The sequence below is a fragment of the Macaca nemestrina genome, chromosome 8, assembly GCF_043159975.1.
Source record: "Macaca nemestrina isolate mMacNem1 chromosome 8, mMacNem.hap1, whole genome shotgun sequence".
Classification (NCBI taxonomy): Eukaryota; Metazoa; Chordata; class Mammalia; order Primates; family Cercopithecidae; genus Macaca; species Macaca nemestrina.
Window position 1 is genome coordinate 14659175 of NC_092132.1, and position 13966 is coordinate 14673140.

At 41.3% G+C, this 13966-nt stretch overlaps 1 long non-coding RNA gene across 1 annotated transcript in view; it reads left to right on the plus strand.

The window, feature by feature from the left end:
• The first annotated feature begins 276 nt into the window (after positions 1-276).
• The window catches only part of LOC112428649 (uncharacterized), a 61486-nt gene continuing 47796 nt past the window's right edge, over positions 277-13966 (plus strand). The window contains exon 1 of the long non-coding RNA XR_011606734.1: positions 277-382. This is a non-coding gene — a long non-coding RNA (uncharacterized lncRNA). The remainder of the gene's footprint in view (positions 383-13966) is intronic.

Consider the following 13966-nt stretch of genomic DNA (forward strand, 5'->3'; position numbering starts at 1 on the left):
CCAGCCAGAGCAGCAACACTCCAGGAATCAAAATGAAAACAGGAAGAACTCTAACCTGAGCAAGAGGTTTTTTTTTTAATGGACCTATGCTTTCATATGGCAGCCACACAAAGGCACAGACAGAAATAGTTACTGCAAACTGTTTCCCTTCGAAGCTTCTCCTCCCAAGGAGACGCTTGTCATCATTGAGACTGCTTGTTTGGGAAGAGCTGACTGTCAGTGCATGGTCGGTTCAGGCAGGGAAGCGGATTCCAGGGGACCAGGGCTGTAGCTATTACCAACAGCTGTCAGAGCTGGAAATGTGGAAACATCTCTGAGCCAACCTCCATCCACTCAGACATGAAATCCGAAGGGGAGAGAACATTCCCTCTCTGGAAAGAGGGTAAGTGTTCATTTTTCTTCTTTTGCCTCTATTTATTTCCCCCTTTCAGAGATAAATTTGCTATCCTGCAGGTCTGGAACTAAGAGATGAATGCTGCTCCCAGACAATGGGATTATTTTCTCTCACAGATTGAAATAGGACCTTGTCTCAATACAGCACACTGAGTTTTGTTTTGAGGGGACAGGGGTCACTGTGTTGCCCAGGCTGGAGTGCAGTGGCTATTCACAGGTGCGACCATAATGCACTAGCAGCCTTGAACCCTAGACTCAAGCAATCCTCATGCCTCAGACTCCTCAAGTTGAGTAGTTGGGACTACAAGTATGGGCCACCATGCCAGGCCTACCTTGAGTATAATTCAATTAAATTCAACAAGCATGTGCTGAAGGCCAACAACAGGACAGGCACCTTTGCTAGAGGTTTGGGAAGCAGAGATGTATCGTCATCCTCCCTTAGCCTGAGTTCTTTCTAAGTATCCTTACTAGAATACCTTACACAGGGTCCTGCCCTGTAGAAGGGCCCACTCACTCACTCGTAATCTTCCCACACTCCTTCTCCAGTAATTTGGGTTTTCCTAAAGATTTCATTTACCCAGTTATCTTCTCTTGGGTTCAGACAACCATCTTCAACCCTTCACTTTCCTTTAGCAATAGGTTCAGACAATTCTAACTGCTAAGTGACCCAAAATTCCATCCCTCTCCATTGGGTCCTTATTGCTAACTGCTATGGACTATTCAACTTTTTTGGTTTCTGCCAAGACTCATGCTAGACCTTCCTTATTGGACTCCTTTACCTTCAGTTTCTCTATTTCCAAATTCTCTTCACACTGTATCCAGAACCATCTATCTCTAACATAGTCTGACTATGTCTCAACCCAGGCTTCACACATTTGACTGGTACCCATTTTCTCTAACATGAAATTTTCATTCTAATTCACAGAGTGCACAAAGCCTATCTTCGCTCAGGCTGCTATTGCAAAATACTGTAGACTAAGTGGCTTAAGCAAGAGAAATGTATTTCCCACAGTTCTGGAGGCAGGGAAGTCCAAGATCAAGATTTTGGCCAACTTGGTTTCTGGAGAGGGCACCGTTCCTGGCTTGCAGAAGGCTACCTTCTTGCTGTGACTGCACATGACCTGTCCTCAGTGGTTGTGCATGGGGAGTTACAGTAAGCTCTCTCTTCCCCTTCTTTACATGGCCCTGAAGCTATGGGATTACTATCCCACCCTCATGACCTCATTTATCCTTAATTACCTTCTAAAAGCCCTATCTCCAAACACAACCACACTGGGGATTGGGGCTTCAACGTATGAATTTGGTGGTGGGGACACAACCCAGTCCATAGCAAGGTCCTTCTCAAACTGAGTTCAATTTCTCTCTACTGTTGTCTCCAATTACTCCTCCATCCCACACTCCTGCTGGGCCTTACCACAAGGAACCACTTGAAGGTGTCCCAATACTGTAGCTGACTCATGTCTCTGGCATCTGTTGTTCAGTAACCAGAGTAAGGTGGGCACCACTGTCCTGCCACAACGCCATTTTAAAGTGAATGCCTGGTTACACCTTGATCATATTACCCTAATGTCAGGATCTCTGCTCAAAGTAGCCATGTACTCCCTGCTAAGATGGGAAGTGAAGGCTTATCTATGTCCAGGGATGTTAGAAGGAGGTGCCATGGGAAATCTTGGATTAAGGGCTGAGCTTGTAGAAGAGGGCTGAGCAGAGAGGGCACAGAGGAACATTACTGCACACTGGCAATGGGATGGTCATTATCTATTGGGAGTCCGCACAGGACATAAAGGTGAGGAGCAACTCCACAATTCCCAACCTCCAACACATCCCAACTCTGGGCAAGGTACGGTTTGGCTGTTTCCCCACTCAAATCTCATCTTGAATTGCAGTTCTCGTAATTCCCATGTGTCGTGGGAGGGACCCGCTGGGAGATAATTTAATCATAGGGGCGGTTACTTTCATGCTCTTCTTGTGATAGTCAGTGAGTTTTCACAAGAGCTGATAGTTTTATAAGTTTTTCCCCTTTTGCTGGGCACTTATTGCTGCCGCCTTGTGAAGAAAGATGCATTTGCTTCCCCTTCTGCCATGATTGTAAGTTTCCTGAGGCCTCCCCAGCCCTGCAAAACTGTGAGTCAATTAAACATCTTTCCTTCATAAATTACCCAGTCTTGGGTATGTCTTTATTAGTAGGGTGAAAATTGATTAATACAGGACATCGATGCTGCTTGCTCAGGTGGAGACCTGTGGTTTCTCAATCTTGCATCCTCTGATTCTGCCCTTGTCCTTTTTGTGTGGCAGACTACAGAATGCCCTCGGAAATCTCTTCTCCCACAGTGGCAGTGTTCTAGCTGGGCACATGACTGCCCAAATAAGTCATCATTTCCTAGCCTCCCTTGCAGCTCATTGAAGCCATGTGTTTCATTCCTGGCCCATGATATGTGGCCAGAAGTAATGTGCTCTTAAAAAGAATGCATGTGGATTCTACTGGTCCTTTTCTCCTCTCCTTCTGGCTGGAGATGGTGACAGCTAGAGGGATCACCTTGGACCTGGAGGGAGAAGTTACACTTGAGGATGTAAAGCTGCCCTGCCCTCAGGGCCTCCCACCTCTGCAGTGTTATATGGGAGAGAAAGAAGCATGTCCCCATCTAACTCACTGTATTTGGTAGCCTCTGTTAGATCAGCATAGCCCATATCCTTACTAACAAACCTCACCCCATAGTGTCTTTGTATCTAAGCCCTTGCAACACAAAAATTGCTTCATTTTCTCCTCTCCCCCACCACCCACCAAGTACATTCCCCAGAAATGGCATCTATTATTTTTAAATTGATATACTTATATAATTGGGATGTTCACAAATGTTCTGGCACGTCTCTCTTGGGACCATATTAAAACTTATGTGTTTCCTCCATCTTTAACTCAGGCAGAGACACATGACTTGCTTTGGCCAATGGAACATGAACAGAAGTGGCATGTGTTCATTCTGGGGTGATGCCGTCGTGGCCGGTCCAAGTACTATAGTCTCCCTTCCCTACTGTGGTGATCATGCAGCTCACATTTGAGGTGGAACCTCCACCCACCCGAATCCCAAATAAAAAGACATGAAGCAGTACCCCTAGCCAAGGAGCCAAGGACATGTAGCACAGGCAAGAAATAATTATTTGTTATTAGAAGCCACAAATAAATGGAGGTTGTTTGTTTCTGCAGCATAACCTAACCTAGTCCTGACTGATACTGAGGTCAACCAGACTTGATGAAAACAAAGCCTTAGAGGAAGCATTGTGAAATACACAAGTGAGACACGCATGATGACAATGTAAGATACTGAGGGGTCATTCCAGGGTAATGCCTGTTTTAAGTATTTTCTTCCCCACCGCTGGACCCAAGCTTCCCCCTTTGGCTCTGCCTCTACATGAAAGAACCTGGTTCCATGGCATTTCAAGGTAGAAGAGGAGGAGTTGTGTGGCCCTGCTGGGGGTAGGGAAACAAAAATGAGGGGAAATGTTTACCACTGACATTGTTTAGAATTGCTCACACATGATAATAAAAAACAGAGCAACCTTTAATCCATTTAATTTTCTGAAATTGTCTACAGACAACACACTCATTAGGTGCACTGGTCAGTCACCGTTCATTACCTCACATAAGCACATCACTGGCTTGGCTTTATCTCTGGGTACCCAGGGATGAATTCAGGGATTGCTGGAGAGCTAGAGTCTGGGATGGAGAACAACTCACCACTTAATCCTGAAATATTACCTACTACATGGATGCTGTTTCTTCTACCACTATGGTTTCTATCACTTTCTTTGACTGGTGAAGTCCTTCATGGTTCAAGACCAAGTTCATGTTATCTCCTGTGTAAATCTTTTCTCGATACCCCCAGGCAGATTGAGTTGTTACCACTGCTGTGATTCCAGGACATCCTATGCACACCACTGTTATAAAGCAGCAGTTGTTCATTCACATGCCTTTCTCTTCTACCATGTAATGAGTTCCTCAAGGGCGAGGTGTGTGTCTGCTTTCTTTTTTGTCCCTACAGTAAGCACGACGCCTGTTATAAAGTTGGTGTTCCGTGCATATTCGTGTTGACTTTGCAAGTATTTCTCTATTTCCTACCATGTGTCAGCCTCTGGACAAGGCCCTGTGGATACAAAGACACATAGTCCACTGGGTGTGAAAGGCATATTGTGACCCATCTCTGTCCCTCATTCAGAAACATTACTCTCTTTCTTTCCTGCCTGGAAAGATGAAAGTCATCCTTCCACTTGTAAACTATATCACGCATTAGAATGCAATCTGCTTCATGGCCTAAATTATGTATTTTCCTCCAGGTTGTTAAGGCATCACAGAAGAATGTCTACTAGCCAAAAATCTATTTTGAATGTAGAGGAGGTCATTCCATCTTTGCAATAATTGTTACTTTCCAGCCACTGGGTTCCCTCAAGGCTGAACCCCACCACTGCCCCCCTCCCCCATGCTTCATCAGCATCTGCTTTTGTTTCCAACTTGTGACTGTCACAAGAAATGACCCAGACATCTCAGAGGGCTGATGAGTTTTTATTTTTACTACCAGTCTGTTGCAACATTTGGCAAACAGGGGGAGGAGTTATTATATTATGTGATTTTAATATGATAATAACTAACACTTTGTATCTTGCACAGAATGCTTAGATGTATCAGACAAGCCTTTTGCATACATTTGCCCAACTACTTTTCACAACAACTCCATGATATGATTACTATTATTATCCCCATTTTACACAGAAGTAAACTCTGACGCATGAAGATAAAGCCATTTGCCCAGATAGTAAATGCTAGATTCAGAACCTGTATCAGATTTGTGTGCCTTCAAAGCCAGATAACTGGCATGAGCCAGCTCATACTGGCTTGAGAGAGCTGATTGTACACATCTGTTTCCAGCTCCACATCCATTGACATCATTCTGGTTACTTGAAATTGACCATGGCAGGAATATTTACACCACAGAAATTGGCTATCACTACAAATCAGGGCTTCTTTTCTTCTGGAGACACAGTTTTTAAACATTTAACAGCACACTGATAGATAGGTGTGGTTTTCTGACTAGGAGGAGGGAAAAATAAGAAAGAGAAGAAAAGACAGGGGAATTTCTGTTTTTCCTGAGGCTTTGATTTTATAGACCCACTTAACAGAGAAACAATCCTAGAATATGAGTCAGCTCAAAAAGAGAGCTTAAAAATAAGTCAAAAATAATCTCTCTAAATTTCATCCATTTTAACACTCTATGACTCCAAAACCTGAAGTTTTTTCATCCACATCAAGAGCCTACTATGTGCCAGGCCCTGTTCTTGGGAGCTTACACCTGGGGGCTGAAATCTTTATGCAGAAGTTTCACTCTCCCAGTTGGAATTGCGGAACTTGCAAGTGAGTCTATGATTGGGACTCCCAGGCAGTGTCTGGGAAAGGAAAACAAGCAGAAGGCGATCTGGGGTTATCTAGTTCTGCAGAACCTCCCTCCCTCACAGGTTTTCTTCTCAGGTAACCCATATACGTGGAGCTCAGGAACATCCGTGAGGTGTGGTATTGCTTCAATCAATGCCAAAATCTGGGTCAGGCCTCACTTTCTGTCGCCAGCCCCACAGACACAGCCTTTACTCCTTTCCTTCTCAGTAAGGACAGACACCCAGACAATTCCCTGGTCAGATTCATTTATTAATTTACCGAGGGCCTGTCTCGTCCAGGGGCCCTGAGACAGGCATTGAGGATACCAAGATGCATCAGGCAGAACCTGGGTTCTAGGAGTTCACAGTCCAGTGGGAGAGAAAGATAAGGAGACAATAACAATAGAATGGGCAGAAAGGATGCCTGCCCTTTGCTCCAGTACTGGGGAGACATTATCCCCATCTTCCAATGCTGTAAGCAGACTTACCCGTTGCTCCAAAAGAAGATGCTTTATCTTCCAAGGCTGTTTGCTATTAAAACAACCTTGAAAAGATAGTCCAGAATAAAAGCCATACGTGCCTCTGCTTGCAAGACGTGCAGAAACGCAAAAGACCCATGGAGACTTGTTTTCCAGCAAGCTGTTAGAAGTTACAGTCTTTGTCATATCACTGTATATTCACTTCACAGCGTTTTAGAAGAAAGGGAGTATGCATCACTTTTTCATTGTTTATGAGATTGGTATTCCGTGTATTAAGTTGCTTGTCTTATAAATTTGTTTCTGGTATTGACTGTATCCTCTACATTTTGTCTGTCAGTTTTTAAATAAACCTGCAGGGTTTATTTCAGCTTCCCTTTTCCTGTTCATTTTGAGAGTGCCTGTTTCAACATTTATTTGCCAAAGCTTTCCAGTGACTAATCCCAGTAAAGACAGCAGTGGCTCAATAGCTTTATAATTGGAATGTTGCTTTGAAAATTACAACAATCTCTTGCTAGGTATTTGGAAATAAAATTCAAGCTATATAAATATGATTTTTCCTATTAGTAACAGTACATAGTGCACTTTTGTCTTGTGTACATAAAAGGAAATTGGGATGTTTTTCAGAGTAAATGTGTGGTTCTGGCTGCAAATTCAAAAATTCATATCATACTTGTGAGCAGGGGGACATAATGGGAAGACATTAATATTTTTGAAACACGCTAAAATTCCATAATAGCACACATCTGGATTGAAAATTGAGAATTGAAGTGAAAATGTACAATTTTTATGCATTTGGAAAATAATCCTGGATAAGAGCAAGGTTGTTTAGAACAAGAGAATTTGAACTTTGAAGCATTGATAGATGACTGCGATCTCAGATCAGCTCCAACCTCCAATTCAGTTGTCTTTTGTTTTGGCCACAGTTCAGATAAAAATCTTTTGGGTTTTTGCTGTTGTTGTTGTTGTTTTGTTTGTTTGTTTGTTTTTGAGGCAGAGTTTCACTCTTGTTGCCCAGGCTGGAGTGCAGTGGCACAATCTTGGCTCACTGCAACCTCCATTTCCTGGGTTCAAGCGATTCTCCTGCCTCAGCCTCCCAAGTAGCTGGGATTACAGGCATGCACCACCACGCCCAGCTGATTTTGTATTTTTAGTAGAGATGGGATTTCACTGTGTTGGTCAGGCTAGTCTCAAATTCCTGACCTCAGGTGATCCAACCACCTCAGCTTCCCAAAGTGCTGGGATGACAGGGGTGAGCCACCATGCCTGGCCTCAGAGAAAATCTTGATGTGTATAAAAAATTAGATTGAGAATAGCAATTTTAAAAACCAGTTCTTTCATTTCAGTGTTCTTCTTTCCTTTCTGAAGTTTTAAGCCTTCTATTATAATTTCCTTTCTGTTCAGAGAACTTCCTTTACCCATTCTTTGAAAGAAGATGTGCTGGCAACAAATTCTTAGTTTTCTTTCATCTGAGAATGTCTTTATTTCCCTTTCATTCCTAAAGAATAGTCTCACCCAACAGAATTTGCAATTGACAGTTCTTTTCTTTCAATATTTCAAAAGCGTTGTGCTTCTTCCTTCTGGCCTACCTGGTTCCGGGTGAGACATACTCTGTTCTTCCAGCGGTTTTTCCAATGTAAACAATCTGTCATTTCTCTTGGGCTGTTTCCAAGATCTTTTGTTTTGTTTTAAGTTTTTGGAAGTTTAATCTTTGTTTTTTTCTTGGATTTCTCTGAGTTAATCCTACCTGCGGTACTTTTAGGTTGTTGAATCTGTAGGTTATATATTTCACCCAATTTAAGAAGCTTTCAGCTATTATTTTGTCGAATACTTTTTTTAGTTACACTGTCTCTCCTCTCTAAGACTCTGATGATACAAATTTAACTCTTTTGTTATTGTCCTACAAGCTCTGTTCACTTTTTTTTAATCTATCGTCTTTTTCTGTTGTTGGGTATATTGATCTGTCTTCAAGTTCAGGCTCTACACTCTGTCATCTGTACTCTACTATTAAGCCCAGCCAATGAGTCTTTTATTTTAGTGACTAAATTTTATTTTGTATCTTTTATTTTAGTGACTATATTTGTATAACTTCTATTTGGCTCTTTTTTTATAACCTCTGTTTTGTTGCAATGTTCTAGTTTTTCATCTGTTTCAAGAAAATTAATAAGTACTTGTTAAAGCCTTTTGGATGACTGCTCTAAAATTCTTTTCAGATAATTCCAATAACTGATTCATCTCAATGTTGGTATATATTAGCTTTCTCATTCAACTTGTGATTTTTCCTGATTTATGCTATGATGAGTGATTTTGTCATTGCATCCTGGACATTTCGGATAGTATATTATGAGACTCCGAATCCCATTTAATCTTTTTTTTTAGTAAGCAGTCCTGCTGCTGAGGTGTAGACCAAGAGCCTTGTGGGTATATATGTGATCAGCTTCCTACTGGGCTCTGGAGCTGACTCACAGTGCCTCATTGAAGATGGGAAGGGTGGAAGTTCAGCTCCCTCCTCGGTCCCACTGGCACCTTCTAGGTGAATGGGGGACACCATCTTGCATCACCTAGCTCCCTCCAAGTTGGGGTGTAAGCTCAGCTCTCCACTGGGCCCTGCTGCCCATCAGGAAAAGAGGAATTAAAGAGCTAACTCATACCACTTTTCTGCTGCAGAGAAGTGGTAGAAGCTTAACTTCTTGCTGGTCCTTGCTGACACCAGAAGACAGCAGAGGAGGAGGGGGGAGAGGAGGGCAAGGGAGGGGAGTAGGGTAATAGAGAAACCTGTTGGCTCCACTTTCAACCATCTCATTCCACTTCATTGATGCCAGGTAGTGGTGAAGACACAGCTTCCCACTGGGTCTCACTTACATAGGAATGAGGGAAGGAGAAGTGGAATCCTGACTAGGTCCACCTTGCACTGCCTCATTTAGTATTGCTGCTCCCTGGTATAGATGGCTGGATCCTGCTGAGACTACCTCAGCAAGGGCATTAGAGCACCATTTAGAGTTTCCGCAGTTATGTCTTCATGTTCAGTTATTTTCTCTTGTGCAGTGTCTGTCTGTATTAACTCATTCAGTATTGTTTTTAAATTTCAGATACTGTATTTTTCATCTCCATAAGTCCTTTGGGCTCCTTTTTGTATTTCTCACTTCCCACTTCACTATGCTTGTTTTCCTTTAATTTACCAAGCCCATTAAACATATTTATAGTAGTTGCTTTAACATTGTTGTCTTCTAATTCCATCATCTCTGTCATTGACTAACTTCATACTGGCTGATTTTTCTCCTGGTTATGGGTTCCATTTTCTTGCTTCTTCATATACTTTTTGAATTGAATTCTGAACATTATCATTTTGTGTTGTTGAATGTTAGACTTTACTTTATTCATTTAAAGAGTGGTGAACTTTTTCTGGCAGTCTGTTAACTTATTCATGGATTAATTCAATCTTTTTGAGGCATATTTTTAAGCTCTTTCAGGACATCTAGAGTAGCTTTTATTCTAGGGCTAATTCACCCCACTTCTAAGATGTGGCTCTTCTGGGGTCCCTACTGAATGCTTTGGTATTCAACAAGGTATCTTCACACTGGCTAGAGACAAGTTAATTATGTATTTTGTGTGAGCTCTAAAAATTGTTTGTTTATAGCTTCCTGATAATAATTTTTTCCTCAAAAGTGGTTTGTGTCCCATCCTTTCAGGTTTCATCATATGCATGCATAAATTAGCATTCAGCTGAAGACTCAAGGAAACATTAATGCATATTTCTGGAATTTTTTTTTCTGCATAGGTTTCTCCTCTCCATAAATCTGTCCCACAAGTCCTAGCTGATTTGACATCCTCAAACTCCAACCTCAGTCTTCTCAACTGAGTGAGATTTTCAGCCTCTCGAGTTCCCTTTTCCTATACTGCATCCTAGAAACTGCCTCTGAGAAGCAATCTGGACCAATGATAGAGCTCACCTCATTAGTCCCATCTCTCACTGATCACATTTCCTTCACTGCCTAAATTTAATGTCTGAACACTGTAGTTTTATATATTTTGCCTTATTTTCTAGTTGTTAATAGGAGAGGACCTTTCCCATAGCAGTTAACCATGATTTGAAAGAAAACTTTAATATATAATATTGAATATATATTGTTGACTATATATTATTGAATACTGAAGTAATCAATGTGTCAAGGGATGTGCAAAACTTTCATTGGCTAGGCCTAAGTCATCTGACCACTCCCAGAGCTGGGGTAGAGTCAACTCAACCTAAACTTCACCTGAAACACATCAACTGAGAGTGAGGGAGTAGGTATTTCCCAGAGGAAAAATTTAATAAAAATTACCAGTAGACGGGTGAAGGACTATTAGGGAACAAAAACAGAAAATATCTGCGACACATATCATCTAGTCCATTTTTCTGTGTAAAACAACCCAGCAGTTATCTAGAATTTTCTTGGTTGCCTGAAGCAATGAAGAACTCACCATTTATATTGGCAACTCATTCCATCTATGGTTAGTCTTAATCCCTAGAAAATGCCCCCTATGTTGAACCAGGATCTGCTTCTTACTTCTAATTTCTTATTACTTCTAATTTTGCCATCTACAGCCACACCAAGTCCAATTCTTCTTTCCATATAATAGTGCTTCAAATAGTTGGATCTTTTAGAACAATGGATGATGGTTTGCAGGAATTCAATAAAATTAGACCTACTAATAGTACACTGCAGTAAGTCTACAGATCAATTATTTGAGAGAGTTGTTTGGTTATTTCAATGTTGGATAAATATAACTGGCTGTTTTAACTAATTTGCTATTCAAATAAGAACATATTGGTTGTGAACAAAGACTTTAGATTTGGGTTTGACTTCTAGTTCTGCCATTTAGAGACTATACAGCATTAGAAAACATACTACCCCGATCTTAGTTTTCTCCTTTTTGTAATGGGAGTAATAATAGCTTCCTATTTGTGAAGATTGAATACAATAATATTTATAAAGCATATATTTCAGGGTCTATTAAACAGTAAATATTTATGAAACAGTAGTTGCTGTAACAGCTGGTCTGAAAAATTAGTCAATTAATTAATTCAGCACAAGCCCTGTGCTAGGAACTGGAATAATGGATGAATAAGATGTCATATTGCCCTCTAAGAAGACAACCAACATTGAAATTACATGTTAATTTAATGTGAGACTAGCAATAAAAACAACATGCTAAAAAAGCACAGACAACAATATTTTTAGAGGAAGTGATCTTGGAGCTAGGCCTTGGAGAATCTAGTTTTCCAGGTGACAAAGTGGGGGTGGGAATGAAGGAACACTATAGGCAGAGGAAATGTTAAGAAGAGATTCACAGAGCTGCTATTGCCATTTTAAAACATGGTGCCAAAATTCTTTGTCACACCTTCTATCCGTGAGAAGTGGAGTTTATGTCATCTGCCCTGGAATCTGAGTTCTGTGACTGCTCAAGCATTAGAATACAGTGGAAGTAAAACTGAGTTGTTCCAAAGCCTAGTCCACTCCCTGTATCTTTGAAATGCTCACACTTGGTACCCATTTAGCATGCTGAGAAAAAGCAAGAAACCACAGGAAGAGGCCATGCATGTATAGCTGTTCCAACTGACAGCCCCAGCTGAGATCTCAGCCACCAGCCAGTTCCAAATGCCAGCTACATGAATGTACCATCTTGGAAGTGGATCCTCCAGTCTCAGTCTAGCAGCCCCAGTGGAAGCTGCCTGAAATACAGATGAACCTTCCCTGCTGAGCCCTGTCCAAATTGTAGATTCATGAGCTAAATAAATTATTATTTCTGTTTTAAGCCATTAAATTTTGCAATTATTTGTTATGAAGCAATAGTTGAGAAAGTTGGCAGACTGTTTACAGATGGACAGATGCTCTGACTTTGGAAAGAATATAAGATGCAAAGCAGAGAGTGGTAGAGGGGACCTTTGATATATTCTGTCTGGAAGAAGATGAGAATTTTCTTTAAGTCAGAAGCATGGGGACACAGAGACATGAAGACCAAAGATGAAATAGCAGTTTCAGACAGTCTCTACTACAGTATTTCCCATGTGATAGTCAGAAAAAAATATTCTATGGTCACATAAGTTTCATGGCCACACCCAGAATATATTAACATATTAAATAATATTTCCAAATATATTTTGCCACCCACATATGCTTTTGTGTCTGTGGAAGCCTAATAACATATTGTGGTAATTGTATTCAGCAGGACCCCCTTTGAAAAATTCTACTCTATCTCCTCTAGTAAGTTGAATATTTCAGAACCTATCTTGTCTTCACTACTTTGAAGAAGTCTTAACTGCCCCAAAAGGTTAATGTACGACACACAAAAAAACTCTCCCTTCTGGCCTAATTGTTGCCTTGGGACAATCTGATTTATAGACACTAGCACAGTCATGCAGAAGGACTCAAGCGGAAGAGAAGGTTTATGTTTTCCAAGAGCCAAATCAATACCCGTAACACTTTGACTTCAGAACTCCCACACCTTTCATGAAGACTTGTCAAGCACAACCTGTTTGCAGGATGGTGTATCCCAGGCTAAACAATCCCCACAAATACATGCACTTCATCTATTTTCCTTATTTGGGCCAGGTGGATTTTCCAAAATTTCTGTCTGTCAAACCTGTATGAATCTCTTATAAGTTCTGGACATGCAAAACCACATCTGCAACCTCAGCAAAAGTCAGTCTTAGAGGACAGAAGGTGGTGGGGATGAGCGAGTCACAGGTGTTTTCCATTAATTCAATGAACTGTCACTGAGCACTGTGTAGGGTACAGGTTACACAGCAGGAAACAAGACAAGTCCCTGACCTAAAGAGACTTAGAGTTCAGCAGTGAAGATAGGCAAAATCAAAGGAAGAAACAAATACGTATGTCAAATACGGACAACTAACAAGCACCCTGAAGGAAATTCACAAGATGTCAAAGTGGAGAATAAAGAAGAAATTGGAGCCTATTTTAGACATGATGGTGAGGAAAGATGAATCTGAGAACATGACAGTGGAAGGTGAAGACAGAAAAGAGTATTCCCAACAGCTTTAGCAGCATTTATAGATGTGCCAGGTTAGCCACACAAATCTTATAAGGTCTACTGAAGGCCCACTTGGTTTAATGCTCTTGGTAGAGAACTAACAACCAATTTCGGGGAGGACCAGGTTTCTAATTGTTTCATAAAGTGTTTTCATAGATTGGATTCCTCAGAAGCAGACTCTGACAGAAAAAAAAAAAAAAAATGCATGTGAAGTAATTTATTAGGAAGAATTTCCAGGAAAACAAATAGAGGGTTGGAGATGTGGGAAAGGAAGAGAAGGAACCCAAGCAAAAGCTCGGTATTAGTCTGTTTTCATGCAGCTGATAAAGACATACCCAAGACTGGGTAATTTATAAAGAAAAAGAGAAGTTCGGGCGCAGTGTCTCACCTCTGTAATCCCAGCACTTTGGGAGGCCGAGGAGGGCAGATGGCCTGAGGTCAGGAGTTCAAGACTATCCTGGCCAACGTGGTGAAACCCCATCTCTATTTAAAATGCAAAAACTAGCTGGGCATGGTGGCAGGCTCCTGTAACCCCATCTACTCAGGAGGCTGAGGTAGAAGAATTGCTTGAACCCAGGAGATGGATGTTGCAGTGAGCCGAGATCACACCACTATACTCCAGCCTGGGTGACAGTGAGACTCCATCT